General features: G+C 37.2%; 1 protein-coding gene and 1 long non-coding RNA gene across 6 annotated transcripts in view; one reads left to right on the forward strand and one right to left on the reverse strand.

The window, feature by feature from the left end:
- Positions 1-19,769, forward strand: part of PDE10A (phosphodiesterase 10A) — a 190,777-nt gene that overhangs the window by 26,252 nt on the left and 144,756 nt on the right. The window lies entirely within an intron of this gene.
- Positions 1-19,769, reverse strand: part of LOC308193613 — a 50,478-nt gene that overhangs the window by 17,890 nt on the left and 12,819 nt on the right. The window contains exon 1 of the long non-coding RNA XR_013949813.1: positions 1-19,769. This exon is cut by the window's left edge and continues 15,712 nt beyond it; it is cut by the window's right edge and continues 12,819 nt beyond it. This is a non-coding gene — a long non-coding RNA (uncharacterized lncRNA).

Genomic DNA, 19,769 nt, shown 5'->3' on the forward strand with positions numbered 1-19,769 from the left:
TTTTTTTTTTTTTACAATTGCTGGAATGCCATGTAAGACAAAATAATAAAAATCATGTCTGTATTGCAATTGATTTTACTCCTAAATAGTTTTTCTCTTTTCTTTTTTTTTCTCAGTAAATCACTGTTTCTACCTTCAGCAGGTGCAGCGTGTTCTGATGCTGATGCTTTATGTAACCGTAGTTATTTACATGTAACAGTTATTTACAAGTGTTCTGCTGTTGACTGATAACAAATCACTAATCCATCTTGTAATTTTATGTATTCCATTATTAACACTATAAAGTCTAGTGCAAGCACTGCACTGATAAAAATGTATTGAAACTTGGTGTTATCTCACTTTTTCCTGGAGTAGTTCAGTAGAGAATTCATGAAGTATCATGTACACTGGCAGATATTTCAATTAGTGTTTGGTGCTATTAACATTAACGAATTTTGTTTCCTTCTTTTTTTTTTTTTTAGAAAAAAAAGGCAGTTTATTAATAGTTTTTGATATCCAGATACTCTGCTGTGAAGTTACTTTAAAGTGTTGTGAACTCTACAACCTATTGTGAGCTTCTACTGCTAAGCATTTACTACAGTTATGCAAGGCTGCCTTTGACTCCCACAGTGTAGGCTAACTGTTACAAAGGCAGTAATCACTGAAATCATGGAATCATAGAATTATTTAGGTTGGAAAAGACTTTCAAGATTGTCAAGCATCAAACTGACTGATAGAATCCCATCACTAAACCTTACTACCACATCCACATGTCTCTTAAATACCTCTCCATGGATGGGATTCCACCACTTCCCTGGGCAGCCCATTCCAATGCTTGACCATCCTCTCCATTAAAAAATTCTTTCTGATATCCCATCTAAATCTCCTTGGTGTAACTTGAGACCTTTTCTTCACATCTTTTCATTTGTCACCTGAGAAAAGAGACTGATACCCTTCTTGCTGCAACCTCCTTTACTATCTAAGCCTTTTCCCACCATTTTGAGGGGTGTGGGGAGGGAGGCAATGTTGCCTAAAGAGCCTGAAGATGATATTTTACTCAATTCACTGTGACTTGAGGTCTTGTCTGTTACTCATGACCTGCTTTTGAAACAGGTTTCCTTGAGCTTGCATGAATGATGCAGTACTAAAAATACACATAATTCACTGTAATGTGAAGATTTTAGTTTGCATATAGTCTTGCTGATTTATATACTTCAAAATTCAGTGTACTTTCTAATTCTGAAAGTGTGTAGTGCTTAGGTGCTTGCCATCTTCGCAAGATCTGAAAGTTCCAGCTGTGATAAAGGACTTTCTTTTCAATACCATTTCTTCTGACAGAAGTTAGGAAGCATACAGCTATAAACCTTTCAAACAAAAGGAAGACTGCAGTGTTCATTAATGGCACCATGTATAAAATCAACATTGTACGTAAATTAAAGAGAAAATAATGATTCCATATTCTTTGTATTAACTGCTGTGTCATATGTACTGAGATCACAGTTTCATGGAGGTTAAAAAGAGTGCAGAGTTTTCTCTTTCCATGAGAAACTTACGCTTTGTGTGCCCACTAAGATAGAGGTCCTTAGGATAGTGTGGTACATGCTTATGTAATTAAAAATGATAACGATGACATAGGCACAGGAAAGTGGGGTAAGGTTGGAATGATGAGTCTGAAGTTGGTGTGTCCTAAATTTTAAATTTTGGCATTGCACAACTGAGCAGTGATGACATAGAAGAGTTTTTGTTGTTGTTTTGTATTAAGCTTCCCTTTTAAAAAATAAATTAAAAAAAAAAAAGAAAACTGAAGAATGAGCACAATTTAATTATATGGCTGCTATAACAAGTACTCAGATATTCCATTTGGAAAAAGGGGCCTCTTAAACTAGCAGCACATGGCATTGTTTGTTAACAGAGGTTGTGGGGTGAAACTTCAACCCAAGAGAGCATGAGGGGAAGTTGAGCTGGACATTGTAACATGGATTTTAAAGAGAACTTGTTCTACTGTGCTGTGAGACTAACAAGCGCATAAAATGCAGGGCTACCAAGTTTACTATGATTTTACTGAAACTGGGTGTATTTCATGAGAATTTGGGAACATACATTATGCACATGGAACATCAAGGAGTTTTGGGGACAAGTGTTGAAGATAGGAGCATAATCAATTAAGAATTTCTGTGGGGTGTTTAACCATATTTGGTCAAGTCTTAATGCATAGCTATGTATCTTCTGACTTCTCTTGTGATTCCCGTTCCTATTTTTAAGCCCTTGAGACATTGGAAATAATTAGACATACATGTGAATGAACAGAATTTACTGAACACGGGCAAGTTTGTTTGTTTTCTACCACTGTTTTTGAAAGTAATTCTTTGCTGTTTGTGTTCAACATAAGTTCCACTGAAATACAGCCAGTCACAAAAAAAAACCAACTCTATTTAAAATCTGGTTTATAAAGTTGTGATTTTTAAAGAGAAATGTTGAGCTGTCTTAAGTCCCTTAAAGCTATAAAGGTAGGCACTGTTATCCAGTTGTCCATTTTGGAGAAGTTTTTAACTGTGGATGGATTTTTTTTTTAATTTTTATTTTGAAATATTGTTTAATGATTTAGCAGTAATTATAGTAAGAATAATTGCATGTGATGCCTGCTTGTATTCATTTAGTTCTGTGAAGACAAATATCAATAATAAAAGAAAAAAGCTAGACAGCAATTGGACTATGGTGACTTTGTAGTTTGGTGTTTTAGGGTAGCCTGACATAATTTAAGACAGCATATGCTGAACAGTGTTGCCATTTCTGAGATCTTCTGCTTGCTAGCTCAAGGGTGGGCAAGGTAAAACATTTCCCAATGAAGGATTGTGTTATGTGCCTAAGAAGAACAGGGGAGGCTTTGTGGGGAGGGGAGTGAATAGTTGAATCTTTAATTGCTCTAGAGATGCTGGCATATATGAGCTCACATTCTGCATTGAGCTAGCCTCAGGCTGGGCAAAGTTAGCTTTGGTCAGCTCTTGGGTGAGAGAGTGAGTGATTAAATAGCCTCATGAGACTGAACAGTGGGACTAATAAAACTTTTTTTCCCCCCCCTCTGTTTTTGCCTTGTGGCTACCCCTGCACTCTGTAGATGTTCCTGTAGGTTGTAAGGATGTAGGCCATGTTGCAGCCACAGGTATGTTCCCTTTTCTAGGAGGTAGATCATTTATAAAAGTACTATATTGTGATCTCAAACAGATTAAAACCCTGTAGGAGGTGAATATTTGCAGTTGTAAATGAAAATAACTTCTTACATATGTGTGTATGTTTGCACATGTATTATCTATTTATTATTTATTTATTAATTTCTTTTGAAAATCATGAGAAACAATGTTGTTTTGTGACAAGGTAAATGGCAATTTCTGTCCTTTTACATATTCTGAACTTAATATCTCTGTACCTCTTCCCCAGCATAATGCTTTTGGTCTTCTCCTGTGTCTCCAAATACTCTCCTGCCATGTCCCTAACAGCTGTGAGAAGACGTAGCACGTGGCAGGACTGAATGTATGGGATGCTTGGCTGCATCTGTGCTGATTGACTGAATCCTGGGCAGGCAAGAGAAAATCTGCAGCTTTTTTAACCACGGCCCTCCAGTTTATCCATTGGCCTTAAAACTATCAGGAATGTAGTTGTCCTTGACATCTCTGGTCTGGCATTGGCTATAGTTGAAATTGGCTAATGAGCCAGAAGTTATTAAGGAACAAAAGTGGTGAGGCTGCTAATCTGGCCAGTCAGATAGGAACTGAGCTGAAAGTGTGAATAATGTGGAGCCTGGGTGTCTCCTCCTCTTGACTCCTCCAGGGGATCTGGCTTGCACAGGATCCTTCTGGACTTGCCTAAGTCTCATGTGGCAAATGGAGATTCATTCTTTCTTGCCTCCACTCCACACTCCTATGTTTTGGCATTTGTGTCCCTGATCTCAGGCCACAGGGCAGCATGGAGTTGCTGCTTTCCTGCCTGAGGATGCCTGGCACCAAATGCTGCAGGTCGGCAGACAGACTGCACCTGTGATGCAGAGTGGATGTGAGAGTGTTGCAGTGTAACTAGTTAAAATCTGCTTATCCTCTCCTATTGCATGACCCGGTGTACAGAGAGGCATGCCTAATACGTGACTCCAAGGACGTGTTTCACATGATTAAATGGACTTGAATTCTGTTAGCTTCAGAGGTAGTCCATCTGTAATCTTGTTTTCAGTCCCTATCCACAATATTTGTTTCAGTGCTTTTTCCATTAAAGATGTAGTTGGATATTAGGAGAAATTTCTTTACTGAAAGGGTTGTGTGATATTGGAATAGGCTGCCCAGGGAAGTGGTTGAGTCACCATCCCTGGAGGTTTTCAAGAAATGTGTAGATGTAGAACGTAGTAGCATGGCTCATTGGTGGACTTGTCAGTACTAAGTTAAAGGTTGGACTAAATGATCTCAGGTCTTTTCCAACCTGAATGATTCTATGATTCTATTACATAAAACGCTGTTTCAGGCAAGAGCTGGATGTGCAAGGCTTCCCAATATATTGGTGGAGGATGGGAATTGGTGCTCAGCAGTCATGTGGTCAAGTGCCTGGGGTATGTGTTGCAGGGAAGGAGATGTGGAAAACAGAGCAAGTACTGTGATGAGAAGTGGAATTGTAAGGCAAAACAGTTTGTGCTAACGATTCACCACTGATCCTACATGTCTTGGTGGGTTTACTTTGGTATGGCTGCGTGATAACAGTCTGGGGACTCCTGGAGTGTGTCTTCCCATGTAGCTCAGCCTGAAGGGAGCCTCCATTCACATCCTCTGAGATGGCTCCATGTTATGAACCAAAGGGTAGTAAGTGCAAAGTGTCTGCATTGATGGGTTGCAGGGATGGTGGCGCTGGGCCCAACTGCGTGAGCACTAGGCTGAAAAGAGTTTGCGAAGGCCCTCAGTGAGGGCTTCCAGAGTCACAGTGGGTTGGAGGCCTGTGGCATGGGCAGTGCCCTGCACCAGCGCTGGCTGGCAGCAGGCGAGGCCTGGGGCCTTGCAGCTCCACGTTGCTGCTCAACCCAATCCCTCACACACTTTCTGCCGGCTGAGTGGCCTGAGTGCAGCTCCAGCCCTGTGTGCTGTGATGATGTCCTCGACCCCTGATCCACCACCAGGGTGGCATAAAGCAGCGTGTCAGAAGGGATCAGAAAGTGATATCCAGACCCGCTGGTGGGTAGGTGGGGAAGCTTGGGTAAGAAACAATGAGTTGAAGCCAGGGTGTGTGGGCAGCACTAAGTGGGCATGGGTGTCTTGAAGAAAAAAATGATGGAAATTCAGTCCTTTTGAAGGAGAAAACAGGGAAGAAAGCTCTTATATTGAAGTTCAGGATTGTTTTTTGCTTTATATGCATCTGCTGCCTGAGTGGACAGGCATAACTGCATTTCAAGTTCTTTCAGCCATTGTGGTTGGTTAATTGTAAAATTAATGTTTGCCACTGATGAGAAGACAGTTCAAAAGCCTATTAGCTGAAATAAATACATACTTTCTCTCTGCTTTCTATTTCCAGGAGGCTCTCTAGGTTCTAAGTTAACTCTGTGGATTTAAAAGAAACTACTTTTCACTTCTCTGCTTTTAAATCATTAAAAAAAAAAAAAAAAAAAAGTTCCAAGGTTTGGTAGCTGTGAGGGTGCCAAAGATCAGTGCAGTGGCATTAGCAGTTAGCCCTCAGTAGCAAACTTGGTGGACGCATCTCAAACAAGAAGTACACCTACCAATGACAGGTTTTGGCAGGTATTTGCAGACCACCAAATGATACAAAGACAAAAGCAGGGCAAAGTGAGGTGTGACTGAGAGAAAGCTCATGAGAATTGAAAGAAGAAAACATAGAGGCAGCCAGATCTTGGTAGATGGAAAAATGAATCTTTTGTGTGAGGAGAAAAGAGCTGTTGCTGAGTAACTCCATTCAGAGCCTTGGCTTCCTATAGGGAAGTTAGCGAGCTTTATGGTGAGAGGGAAGGTGTTAGCTCCTTTGGGGGAGAAAGGTAGCGTTGGTCAGCTGAATGGGATGAATTATCCGCTTATCTAGGATTAAAAACTTTGGCATTTTGTTTAGAGACCGTGGGACTTAAAGTGATAAGCCTTTGCTAATAAGCATGCCTTGCTGGTTCAGTTGTGACTAACTTTTTTTTTTTTTTTGCCTGAAGAAGGTTCAGTTCATGTTCTTTGCAGAAGTCAGTTCAATGGCTTTAAACTTCATAAGTGTTACTATTTCAGTTTCCAAAAGGAAAGGTGTGTTTTGTAATTTGCTGTTCCAGGTTTGTTTGTTCTTTTTTTTTTTTTTTTTTTCCTATTTAAACTTTATTTGCCTTTCAGACTTTTTAATTAAGCAAATGGGAAAGCCTTCAAACTTTTTCACTCTGAAAGGGGTTTCTGTCCCTGAACCCTCTTCTTCCTCCTGCCTCTGGACAAGATATAGTTTGCATATGTGCTTGACTTACTTGTCACTTCTACCACTGCCAATTGCCTACTATTGCATGGAGATTAATAAATAATTTATTTCTTCTATCAAATGTGAAAATTTTTGAGCTGCAAAGGACAGTATCAGCTTGTAGTCATATACAGCTTTTGAGCAGGGAAAGTCTTGCAACACCAAAGAAAAAAGGTCTCCAGCTGAAATCCAGTATGTTGCTGGAACTGGTTTGGCCAGTGCCTGGCTTTCTTTCTGTGGTCTGTAAAGAAGTATTATCTTAGCACAATATTAAAGGCTAGTGTGCTGTTGAATATTGAAGTCATTAAGATGAAACCAAGGGCTCAGTCAATTTTTTAATAAATATTCATATGAGTTTGCAAGTAAGTGTTCGCATGTTACTAGTCTGCAGAAAACAGTTGTCTTTTGGGTGGTTTCTAGTCTGTTCTATGTACAGCACATGTATGCCTATGTTGAGAACCCCAGGGAAACTGTGTATCTATGTTGTCTCTGTGGTGAAAATACCTCTGTGTCACTGAGCTTGAACAAGCTACTTTCTTTTTTCCAATTAGAGATGGTTGCTTGTTAGCAAGTAATTCTACTTTGCATGACAGTTTGGTATGATGCACAATGCAGGAACAGTAAAGAAATGCAAGGAGGGTGGTATTCTGAAGTTAAAGTCAGAATAAAGTCTCTAAGAAATAGTAGGAATGACAATATGGAGGAGGAAGGAAAAGTTGTAGAGGGCTGCAGGGCTCAGGAAGCAGGATAGCTTGTTTATATTTTTGGAGTGAATCTTGATGAAAGGAAAGGAAGAAATTAGGATGTGTGATGTTTGTAATCCAAACAGAAAAAGTCAATAAGAGTTGGAGGAATGGAAAGTTAGTGGTGTTTTATTTTATTTCATTCTTTTTTTTATTATTATTATTGCGAGGATTCCCATCTGAAACTAATATATGAGAGAGAAAACAACAATAGCTATCAGTGAAATGTTAAACGTTGAATAGTCACTTTCCATAAGCTCTGGGGCTCTGCCAAGGGAACTTCATCTGACTAAACAAATCTTTGTTAAACAAAACTAATTCCAATTTGGACTGCTTAAATTGGGCAATGTTTTGGCTCTTTGCCCATCAAAATGCAGCATTTCCTAATGTTTATGGTTGCACCTGTTACATGCAGCTGCAAATATGTAGCACAGTAACTCATGGATTTTATTTAAGTAAAGATGTTTGAAATAAGAAAGACTTTCTTGTTTCCAAGTTTTTGGCATTAACAAAAATGATAGATGAGAGCAGTAACACGCAGTGGTTATCTTCAGATATAACTCATGATTTTTTTTTTTTTTCCAAAAGCATTTTAGTATAGAGTATCTAGAAAAAGTAGACCTTACCAGATTGTATTCACATGCTGGGTAAGAATTATGGATAACTTTTCAAAGGCTAAATGAGAAATATTATTTTGATGAGGATAAAAAACAAAACAAAACAAAAAAACTTTTAACTTGTATGTCTTAAATCTCAAGCAGGCCTAACCCTGCATTTTGGCCAAAGAAGTCTGATCAGGGCAGGACCAGATGAGTAATGTTTGTGGTGGTTCAAATCCCCAGCGAACCATTCTGAGCAGCTGCAATTTCTAGTTATTGGAAAACTCAGGTTTTGACTAAGACAACAGCTGGGGTCTGGCAGGTTAGGGATAATAAAACAAACTAGCATTATCAGCTTGACAATGGCAACAACTTTATATGTTGACTAAGAAATTCTTAATTTCTTATTCCAGTTCTGCTTCTCTGCTAAAGGCAGAAAAAAATTGGCAGAAAAAGAAGTCCTTTGGATACAATTCACCATTCATTGTGTGGTGTTCAGGAGTAACACAGTAGAATTAACTGGTATTTTTTGTATTAAAGCAAAGAAACAATTTGTGTGTGTTTGTATGCGTTTTTCTTAGGTCTGTCCAATCCACAGAGTTTTGTGCATGCTTTCTTCTGAAAGCCTTGCCCTCAGACTAATGTTATATGCTTTATAGAAATGCCTACGGAGTTGCTCTACTAAACTTCTGGGGTAGGTGGTAGAATATAAAGCAAACCCAGCTTTGAAAAGAAACCCTCCTGCTCTTATTTTGAACTGTTCTAATCCAAAACATCTGGTAATTAAGAGAATCATGTAACATTATTTTGAAATCAATAAATTAGTAAACAAGCAACAATGAAAACAACCAAAAAACCCATACTGCTGTTTAAAAATGAATACTGCTTGTGTTTTACTATATAATACTATATTTCATTAACTTCTAGCAACAGTATCAAATATAAGAAGAGGCATATAATGGATATGGGAAAGCGTGTAGACAGGGTGGTATTTCAAACGCCAGATCAAAAACAAATGTTGAAGCTTTTGGATGTTATTCCTGAGGTTTCATAGTATTTTCATATACTCACCTTCTGTATGCACATGTGCAAGAACAGAAGGGAAAGTTTATTTAAAAACAACAAAAACTTTTCCAGGACATAAAATAGTTTGCTTTCGGAAATGCACTTGAAAATATATATAATTCCTGCCAGCACTGTAGATGTAAGTTCATGTATTTCTCAGATACTGGAAGGATTGCACACAGTGTTGAGACTAGATTTCCCATTCCTGTGCTTCGCTTACTGATATAAATTGTGGTCATAGCAGCATGGGCTGGGCTGGAAGGACAAGCAGGACAACCTGTGTCTAATCTTAATGTCTTCCGCTTTAAGTAACAGAGTAATAACAGAGGAATACTTTGTTCTATGTCTCGTGTCATTTTTCAGCTGTGGTCACATTTTTCCTTTCTGTTGGGCTATCAGCATTGGAGTGCTATGAGCAATATAATGGCTCCACTACTACTGCTGCAACAACAGTTATCCTAATGGCTCCTAAAAGGATAGTGGACTTCGTGGGGCTGCAAGAGGAACAAACAACCTGGCATGTATTGACAGACTAGCAGTGAGAAGAGAATAGTTTGCACTGTGCTGAAGTAACACGTGGAGGACACATGAGGCTATAGAGGATAGATACATGCTTTTAGTTTTTCCTGGTTACACTGTGCTAACTGTCTAAATACTTCTAGACATTGCTGCTAAGACTGCGCATCAAACTATGGGCTCAGTAAGGAACCCTACTGCAAACCTAATCTGATGCAAGGGTACTGGTAGGTCTTTCTTTACCAGCAGATGCATCTGTAGAAGTTCTTTAGATTTCAATATTGTGTGTACTGGAGGTTATAGCAATAATAATAAAGTAGTGCTACTGCATAGTGTTAAATAATGGGTATGATTTGACCAATCAATGTCAAGTAATGTTTTTCTAAGCCTTACCAACAAGAGTAGTAATACACGGTCTGCATAAGCATAAGTTTTACTTGGAGTGCATTTTGTGCTGTTGAATCTATGACTGGAGAGGAACAACTGTAAGTGGCAAGTATTTGTAATTGGGCTCCTCTGGTTATCTGGTTTTACTGCACTAGATGTGCTTTTGAAACTACCTTATTGTTTTCTTTTCCCTGTTGAGTTGTGTTATTCTATCTTTTTTTGTGTGAAATCTTGGAGAGAATCTTACCTACTTTCCATTTCAAAGGACTACTTTAAGGTTTAATTGATACATATATCTGTAAAAACTAAATCCTCATGCTTAATTCAGTGCTTGTTAGAGAAGAGGACTAGTCTACTAGTTAGAGTAATACAGTTTGTTAGTCTACGTCTTTGTTCAAATGTCTTGGAATGTGCTTTCGTGTATGACGCTTTCTCTGGGTCCTGATAACTGCACAGTAACACCCTCGTGACTGTGTATTGTGTTATTTAATTTTCCTTCATGTTTTCAACCTCTGTACAGTGATACTTCCATGCAGTTTTTTGAAGCATTAATGCCACAATATACTCCTACAGCATTGCTAAATGAAATTAATTACAGGTGACAACTATTCGTTAGGCCAAAGAAATTAAAGTGAAGCATAAATCCAGTTGATTCCCTGTTCTTAGTTATATGTTAATCTCAAGAGTTTTTAACAGATGTGTCATTACATAAATGTTGCTTCTTTTCGGTTACCAAGTGTACAGTCTAGCAGGTTAGAAACAGGCTTTGGTAATCATAGTTTTTTTGTTGGTGGTGGTTTGCTTGTTTTTGTAAAAGCTAACAGCCCCCAGAATACAGCTCAGAATAAAAATCATACCAATGTTATGCATTTTGTAAGCCGTGTAATGAGTGAACAGAGCAGACACTTTACATATTTTTATTAATGCTTTTGTATTAAATATTCTTGAGTAACCTAACATTTCAGGAATTTGGGCAGTTCTGATTCTGGTCTTTCGTTATTACTATTATTCGTAACAATCAAATGTTTGGGTCTAGTTAGCTTTTAAAAAAGTATAGGAGAAGATAACCTTAATTAAGGTAAAATATGTATTTGAAAAGTTCTTATTTAGTATCTATAGAATCTGAACCAAGCTTGCAGCTTTTATGACACCAATTCATTAGTGCTGTACCACAGCAGCAGTTGATCATTGGCTACTTATCAAAACATTTTAGCTTTAAAAGGCTAAAGATTTTTAAAAATAAGATCAAAACAAAGCATTGAAGTCTTTGCAATGAAATTAATTCAACTTACTTAACTCTATGATTCTTTTTTTCCTTGCATCCTGACTCAGTACAACTTATTTGATGATTCTGACTGAAAAAACAAGACTTTTGTTTTCATATTCTTGCTTGGTTGATTGACTAATGGAATTATTCACCATAGATTAATCACTGTATTCAGCAGCCACTCCTCCATGTGAAAGAGTTCCAAGAAAAATTCTAAAAATAAGTGAATGGCAGTGAAGATCATAACTGTCTTTTGGTTTGCCATACACGTTTTTCTGGTCGAGCTCCTTACTGTAGTCTTTTATACAATGGCCATTTTACAGGAGGGAATTGAGAGATTTAGGCCTGTAATCTGATATGTAGCCATACATTTTACATTCCTCTGTGCTAGAACGGCCCTCCTGACTATTTTGGCGTATATATATGTGTGTGTATATACATATATATATATTTAACCACTTTCATAAAACAGAGTGAAACTAAATAGAAAACAAGTTAGCTGTTCCAACAAATGGGCTGAAGAAGTCTTCAGTGGGTACCAGAATGTGACATCTGGAATTGCTGGTTCCTACTGAGTGGTTTGGCCTTTCTAACTTCCTCAACGTCTCATGGGACGATGATGTCAGAAGTGGAAATGGAATTTTGTTCTCTAGAGCAAGTCTATTTTTATTAACAAAAATGTAATAATTAAGGCTTCATCATGGTTTCCACTCAAAGTTCTTGGTTTAGATGCTCATTACTCTCTAGAATTTTGAGCTCTTTAGGTAGCAGTTCCCAGGCTTTTCTTCTGGCTAGGAATGATTATTTTGGGAATTTGCATTAATAGGGTTTCCTGGGAGGGAGGAGAGACAGGGAATAATGACAGTGATTTTTATTTTTAATTTTTTTTTTTAATTAACTCTAAAGCAAAACTCTGAGTCAAATGTTAAAACTTGTACTTACTAAAGAGATACCTTTGGAAGAGTTTCATGTTTTGATTTGACTGCAGTACAAACTTTGAAAACTAATGTATGTGCAGGATTCTCTGAAGCACTCATTTATGAAGTGTATAAAGTGAGTATCCAGAGAGAGTCTGCTGCTTATATGTTTCAGTAACTTTTTAACAGATAAGCATTTTCATGTCTCACATCTCAAGATCAGGTATTGAAAATTATAATGTTATGCTAACATCATCTAAAATTCTATTACATTTTTTTTGACAAGTTAGTTAAGGAAGTAAAAATGGAAAAATATAAAGTAGATGTACATATTCTTATTTTTGAAAGTCTTCCAACGTGACCAGATGCAAAACAGATTCTCACCAATGGAGGTCTGTCTTCAAACTAAAATTCAGTTTGTTAATCCTTCAGTTCAGTACTTGAGGTGCTGTTGACAGCTTTTTCTTTCTCTTCACAGAATGGTAAGTATACTTTATTTTACCATTTCTGAAAGTATTAACTTGAACTATTTATCTGTAAGTCTGGTCTCCATGGGTTGTAAATGTTTTGATAAATGTGTCTTGAACAGTGAAAATTACAATTAACTGAAAATGGCTTTTTTTCTGATACATGAGTAATCTTATGAATTGTCAGTTCAGAATCTGATTTGAAGTTAATGAGTTGAAAATAATTTCAGCCCTTCCAAAATAACTTGAGAATGTTGGATCTTCCTGCCAGTTGGGAACTGTGTCTCTCTTTTGTTTTAAATGCTACTTCCTTCTCCTTGTGCTACTGCTCATCCTTTTGAAGGATGTATATGAACCAGGACTGCTGTCTACTTCAAGGAGAGGACTAACAAACTATGGCCAGAGTGGAGCAAAATAGCCACATTATTTTAATTAAATAATGCTGCAGCTTTCAATTTTAAATTTTAATTGAAAGGCTTTTTCCTCAGATGAGCAAAGCCCAAAGGTTTACTGTTTTTCTTCTCTTACAGCCACTGACATCACTCACACCTAAATTATTAGGGAATTGCATTCCTTCTGCTGATTTAGGTTCTTCAATTATAGTAGAGGAAATGCTGGAACCTGAAAACCTGAACGCAAATACTGGCAACATGTGATAAGTTATTTTAATGTTTTAAATGAGTTTCTTTGCAATATAGTTTCCCCTTATAAACAGAAGCTTAAGTTGGGATCTTGTTTTATGTATGAAATCATTAAAGAACATTCCTGCTCCATTTCTTGTTCTCTTGCGAGAATTCTGGTACCAGTTGGTTGCTGAAGGCAAGAGAGAGATGTTGTCAACATTAGAGAAACAGATTTCAACAGGGACAGCAGACAGTGTCATCTTCTACAGAATTTAGCGTGAGATAGGAGAAAGCAAAGCATCTCCTTAAAAAAAAAAAAAACATCTGAAAGAAAAAGACATCATCTTCCTTCTGAAGACATCAGGTTTGATAATGAAATTTGTGTTTGATCTAAACTGTCGATGTTATTCACACTGACAGGAACAGATCACTGTCATGATGTACCGGTGCTCTGCCTCTGAAACAGTTTAAACCTTTGCATTTGAATATAATAATTTTGATACTCTTCTCATGAGAAGTTATTGTTTTCCCGTGGAATAGGAGGCTTTGGTTTGACTCCTGTTCATGTGACAAAATAACACAATGCTGGTGTCTATAACCCTGTAGAAAAAGCTAACGTGTTGCCCTTGAATGCTATGAATATGGAACTAGATCTCATTTGTGGAGTATATTCTGGCTTTTTTTTTTTTTCTTTCTTCCTAGTGTGTGAAGGTGTTTGTCAATGAAAAGCTTGTAGCTGAGGTGTGGAGAACTGCTCAAAGAATGCCACCTCACAGATTTCATATCTCTGTCTTGAAGAGGTTTTCCTACCTAGAGGTGCTCAACAGCTGCAGAGGAAGGAGTTTTTTTCAATCAGCAGTTCTTTCCACGCAGGGTGGACTGGCTGTGTTTCTGTATGGAACTGTAGATTTAACCATAACAATTAGAAATCTATGGATCAGAGCAGAAAATATGCTTTGGATTTAAAATGTATAGTTTTCCAGACTTCTTGCAGTCATGGACTACTTACGTATGTAAAGGCTTAGGAACATCAGCTGAAAGGTACTAATGCATTTGTTGAGAAACTGCCAGCGTTCTTTTAAAGAACTTTTTAATACTCCCTCCTAATCCATAGTGTCATACAGCACATGCATACAGTACTGTTGGTGTGTACTCTATGTTCCTTGTAAAAATGGATACACTTTGCAATTTTAAATTTTATTAATCTTAATTTATTTTCTGGTAGGAACTTTAATACTCTATTAAAAATAACACTACTGTGTAAGTCATTTTTGTGTGAGAAATTTCACAGGTGTTTAGTGTTGATTATTTCTATAAGACCATACTATATTCATGCTTTCCAGTTGCAGGACAGTTGTTATTAGATTTGGGGACTGAACATTGTGGTGAAGGTAGAATGTGACACAACAAAGTTAAATGTGAGTTGAGGTCGTAATTATTATATACAAAAATGAGTGGAAGAATTCATGGGCATATAGAAAATGTGTGGTGGGATTTTGTTTGTATGTTTGTTTGGTTTTTGGTGTGTCATTCTTTCCACAACGTAATTTCTTTCAGACATTTAGATAACACTGCTGTCAAGGTGGGCTGCAACTTTGTATTTGTTATATCTTCTTAATTATCCCATTGAATACATGACTACCAAAATGTATATCCACAAAATAACACTAATTGGCAAAAAAAAAAAAAAACTTTTAAAAAAGTTTCTAATAGTATTTTTTTCTGAAAAAAAGAAAAAATCTTGTTGTGCAAGCATTATCAGTAGAATTTCACAACACTGATTGATACAAAACCTTAAGAATGTAAGCTGAGTTGAAGTGTGTCGAGTATAGGCTAGGTCAAAGTATAACTTTATGTGCTTTTTAACGTTGAAAGAGTCTCCTCTTAATTATTGAAGTGCATAAAACCAAATGGTTTTATTTAGGAATAATCTTTGTCTGTTAACACATTGTAGGTGATAATTTTTTGTATGCAAGTGGGAACATTTGTGTAGGAGAAGGTTGATTAAAAGGAGCCTAAAAGTGTCTGAGTGTAGTTAACCACATATGCTTAATACTTAGTGACTTTACATATGTTTAACAAGCAGCTTTTCACTCCTTGCCTGAAGCTGGGGTCAGCCTAGACTTGGAACTGAAACTTATGACTTATATTACATAAGCTCAAGCTGAGCTTTCAAATAGAAGTCACCGATTGCAGTACATGCGTTATGCACTGACATTTTGTGCTTGGAAAAGCAAGGAGCATACAGCTTGGCCAAGGTTAAATGTTAGTTGTACTTTTTTTTGTTTTTTTTTTTTTCCTCCTGCTTTTAAGAGCCTGGCCCTTGCTTGTACTACATCAGTTAATTCTGTTTGCCTCTTTAAATTCTTGTATTTGCCATGAGGTTTGTTGTATTGATGTGATGTCAAGAAAAGATTTAGAGACTGCTTTCATGTGGCTTCTTACATGACTAAGATCAGCTAAGATAAATCTCAATCAAGTGGGTCATTTTGTTGTCTTTAACATTTTTAGAATGACCCAGGAAATACGATTTATAGTAAACCATTTGAGTGGTATTTGTGAGCAGTTACTGTTGGTGTGTTTCATGTGAAATTACATGGAAGATACTCATGCAAGATGGTTGTTCTGTACAAAACCTACAGGAATCTATTTGGGCTATTTGCTCAGACACGACCTAGCAGGGCTGTACCTGTAGGGCTAGCTTGAAGTCACAAGTAAGTGAGCCGCTCTAGCATAACGGAGAAATAGATGAGATGTACACAGCTGGGTACTGCAGTAATATTGGATATCTCTTCTGGTTCCTCAGTGTTTCTGGTCTTGCAATCCGTGCCAGACTTTGGCTAGCTTCGGCTGCAGCTATTCAGCTGTATTTGTAGTTTGTTTCACCCTCCTCACCAGGTTTCTCTGTTCGAGCTTTTCACCATTCCCAAGTATCCAAGCTCCACTTGCCCCATATAACAGTTAATAATAGATGTGTATCTGTTAAGGAAGGAGGGGAAATCGGGTTTGGAGAATGGGGGAAAAAAATGAACATATACGGTGAAGAAAAAAAACAGCCAGTCCAGTTTAGGAACAAGCAAAGGAAATAAACTAAAGGATCAAATGTGCCAAGCATGCAGATAGCTAGGGCTTCAGTGTCTGAAGAGTTAAAAATTCATCTCTTGTATAACAGTCCATTGTAGCATTTATCAGTTCATGGAACTGCTTTGTGTTTTAAGTACGTGTTAACTTGAATCAAATATAGGTCCTGTAATTTTCACACTGAGTATTCTTCTTATTCTTTGTGTTACATTCAAAAAGGATCAACCTAAAAATTAAAGCTTGTCACCTCTGTAAAATCCTGGGTGTTTGGAGTTGAATCTTGTCATTTTTTAAATATACTTTCCACCAATTTATATGGAATTGCTGAGCACTACTATTGCGAAACTTGGCCTGAATTCAACACAACTGCATCTCCATTGTTCAGATGAAATTATTGATAACTCTAGTATTACAAAATCCACTGTTAAGATGCAAGACTAACATTTTTTTTTCTTTTTCACGTGGTACACCTATATCAGTCTTAGATTTCTTAGCACAGTATATTTTCTGCTATGTAGAGGGCTGTGGTTTTAAAATGGATGAATGAGTTGGTATCTGAAATCAAGGGTGGGACCAGTTTGACGAATTCATTAAAAGTTTATATGAACCTTTGGGGGCTCCTTGGGTCTTGCCACTTGTATGAATATTCTTACAGAGAGGCCTTTGCAATTACTGGCATCTGCTTCCCAGGACTGTTCTGTGAGCGTTTGTCTTCACAGACCTGTAAGTTTAGCTGTTACATGCTCCTTTCTCAAGGTTGTCAACACATTTGAAAGGCTCATCTGGACACTCTTCAAATGTTTGTTCCCAGCTACAAACATTTGTGGCTTGCCTTAAAATCCTTTTGGAAAACCACAAGTTCTTGAGCCTAGGATAACTACTTGAGGCATGTGTGACAAATGTGTTGATTACTTCTACCTAATTGACACTCGGTTTAAAAACACATGACAAAAACCAACAACCCACAAATCAAAGAGAAACCACTACAATTTTTAAGTCTGGAACACCATGGGTTAGTTTATTTTTTGAAACTGGAAGGCTGACAGGTTTCAGAGCCTGTTGTAGACAAGGCCTTACTGTCTACATGGAGATGCAGAAAGCTAGTATCGCAGTGCAAGAGGAGGAATAACTCTTTATGGCCATCCCTTGGCCCAGCTTTGGATTTTCTCTGCCTGATTTGGGAGGAAAAGCCAACCTTATAAAACCAAATCCAGGAGTGTTGCTCCCCTCTTAGGGAGCTGTTCCTTTAAAAAGAAGCAACACCCAGTGCTATTGCAGGTCTACAGAATACCAGTTATGTGGCTAGATTTTGCTATGTGAAGTTTTTATCTTTTCCACTTTAAAAATACTTAAGAAATGTTGCAAGCTTTTTCAAAACTTCAAGACAGAAAGTCATCTTTGTACAACAATTTTGATCCCTTTCACAATTTCTGTAGTGCTGTAGACATTTGTGTGTGGGAGTTGCTTAAAATTTCTTAGATATGTGAATATGCCTACTGAAGTCAGTAATACTTAAAATTGGACACATGCTGACATGTTTGCAGGTTTTGTGTTCTAGGCTTCAGAACAGAAAACATTTTCTTAGCAAAGATTTTATTCTGTAAGCATTTTATGTGCCTCTCCACTCAAAAGTTTGAGTCTGAAAAAAAAAAAGCTGTTAGATTTTGCTGGCAAATTTGCTGGCAATTTTATGAACAAACAGAAGCAGTTTTCTACTGTACTAGTTCTGTGAATGTTCGTGTACCTGTGTCAGTAAAACCCTTACTCCAGTGATGAACATACAATGTAGTCACCTTGGAGAAATGAATGTTCTAGTTAAATCTTAAACTCTGCAATCTTGAGATTGCTGTGAACAGTACAGTCCCTATCAGTATTCCAAAAAATTAGAGTACACTTTAAAATTATACTTTGCCCCTGAAGTGAGCAGCTCGGTGTCATTTTGAATTGTGATGATATTATCACTGCGGGTGTCCGAAAGGATACTGGATGAACTGCAGTAAGGTAGTGTGGAGCTTCTGGGCAATAGCCTGCAAGTTAAACTGGCATGAAAATTGTACCAGATCAGTCAGCCACTGAGAACTCTTGAGAACAGGTAGAGTTATAGTCACCACTGAATGGGATGGTAGTTGATCCAGTTTACAGTGTTGCTTTAACAATGCCAAACAGCTAGCTTGCTTGCTATTCTATTTCTGCAGAGTGAATGTTTATGGCTTTCTATATTTCACTGTGTTTTACGTATCAAGGAAAAACGAGATGAAAAGGTTCAACAGGTTGAAACAGAGTTTTGTGGAGTTTTACTGCAACCTGCTACAGTTCCCTGCAAGGATGTAATAGTACTCTGCAGTATGCTGCATCAGCTTTAGCTGTCCTGGGGAAGTTTTCCCCAAAGGGGAAAGTTACCTGGCAGCAAATGGGACGGAAGAATTCCCACAAATAAGGCCAGACCTCTTCAGCTGGGCTGATCTGATATTGTGAAGACAGCCCAAGCAAAGACAACCAGATGGAAATGTTCTCCTGCAGCACTTAGGTCACTAGTAAGAGTCTAGTTGATTTTTTGTCAAACGTTCTAGGGTTCACAGGGTCTAAATTTGCAGAAAAATGTGATTTGGACATGCAATATGAAGACAGGTAATGCAATGTGTAGGTCTGGAACAAAATCTATTGCTTGACAGTGTTGAAGTAAAGACAGCATTGTTTGATTTGAAAGAGACTTTGTTAAGGTGGAAAAAATGATTTACCGGAACACTTAATAGCTAATGTTTTGGGTATGAATGCTCATTCAGTCCTTTTAAAATTGTCTTGAAGCAAGAATTTTTTAGTTTGTGCTTTTAATATTATAAACTGCGTTTCTCCCTAAGAAAACAGGAATGGGTGTCCAGGCAATCTGTAATTTTGTATGTTAGAATGAAAAAGAACAGTTATAATTTTCATCATATCCATGGTGTTTCCTTGAAAGTAACCAATTCAGATAATATTAATGATTTTTTGTGGAGGAATAAGCATTTTGCCTAAACAGCAATTTAGGGTAAAGGGTTCTCTGCTACTTTATATGCTTTATAAGATGCTTAGTTTTACAAATGTCATGTGGGGCAGTCTTACCGATTCAATGAAGATTAAAAAAATAATAATACAGATAATACTTAGTGCATAAAATACTTTTTTTTGTGGCATTACTTAGTTTTTTATTTTATTTTATTTTATTTTATTCTCCCCTGTAGATTTCCATGCTTTCAGAATTAAAATAGTAGCACAGTAGACTTTTTCTGCTAATTTTGTAGTATTTTCTATGATGGAATGCAAGAAGAGCAAAACATTTGGTAATTCCATATCTTAGGTAGCTTTCAAAAGTGATACTTATAACAAATTCAACTTGGTCATAATAGACTCATAATTCCTTCTGTGCACAATAATTTTGTCATTTTTGTTCATCCTTACAGCTCTTTATCTTGCCAAAGCTGACCGAGATCTTTGTATGTAAAATATGAAAACTTAAAAGAAAAGTCCCAGATCCACCTTACAGTTCCTAAAAGGAGCCCGAGTTTATACTTTGATTTCTTATGTTGCTCTCCTAATATATTTTGAGCATATTATAGATTTTTTTGTTTGTTTAGAAATTATTAGCTTAAGTGCATACCTTTCGTAGTATGATCTTTTGAGGGATCTCAA

Source organism: Anser brachyrhynchus (assembly GCF_964034855.1).
Source record: "Anser brachyrhynchus genome assembly, chromosome: 3".
Classification (NCBI taxonomy): Eukaryota; Metazoa; Chordata; class Aves; order Anseriformes; family Anatidae; genus Anser; species Anser brachyrhynchus.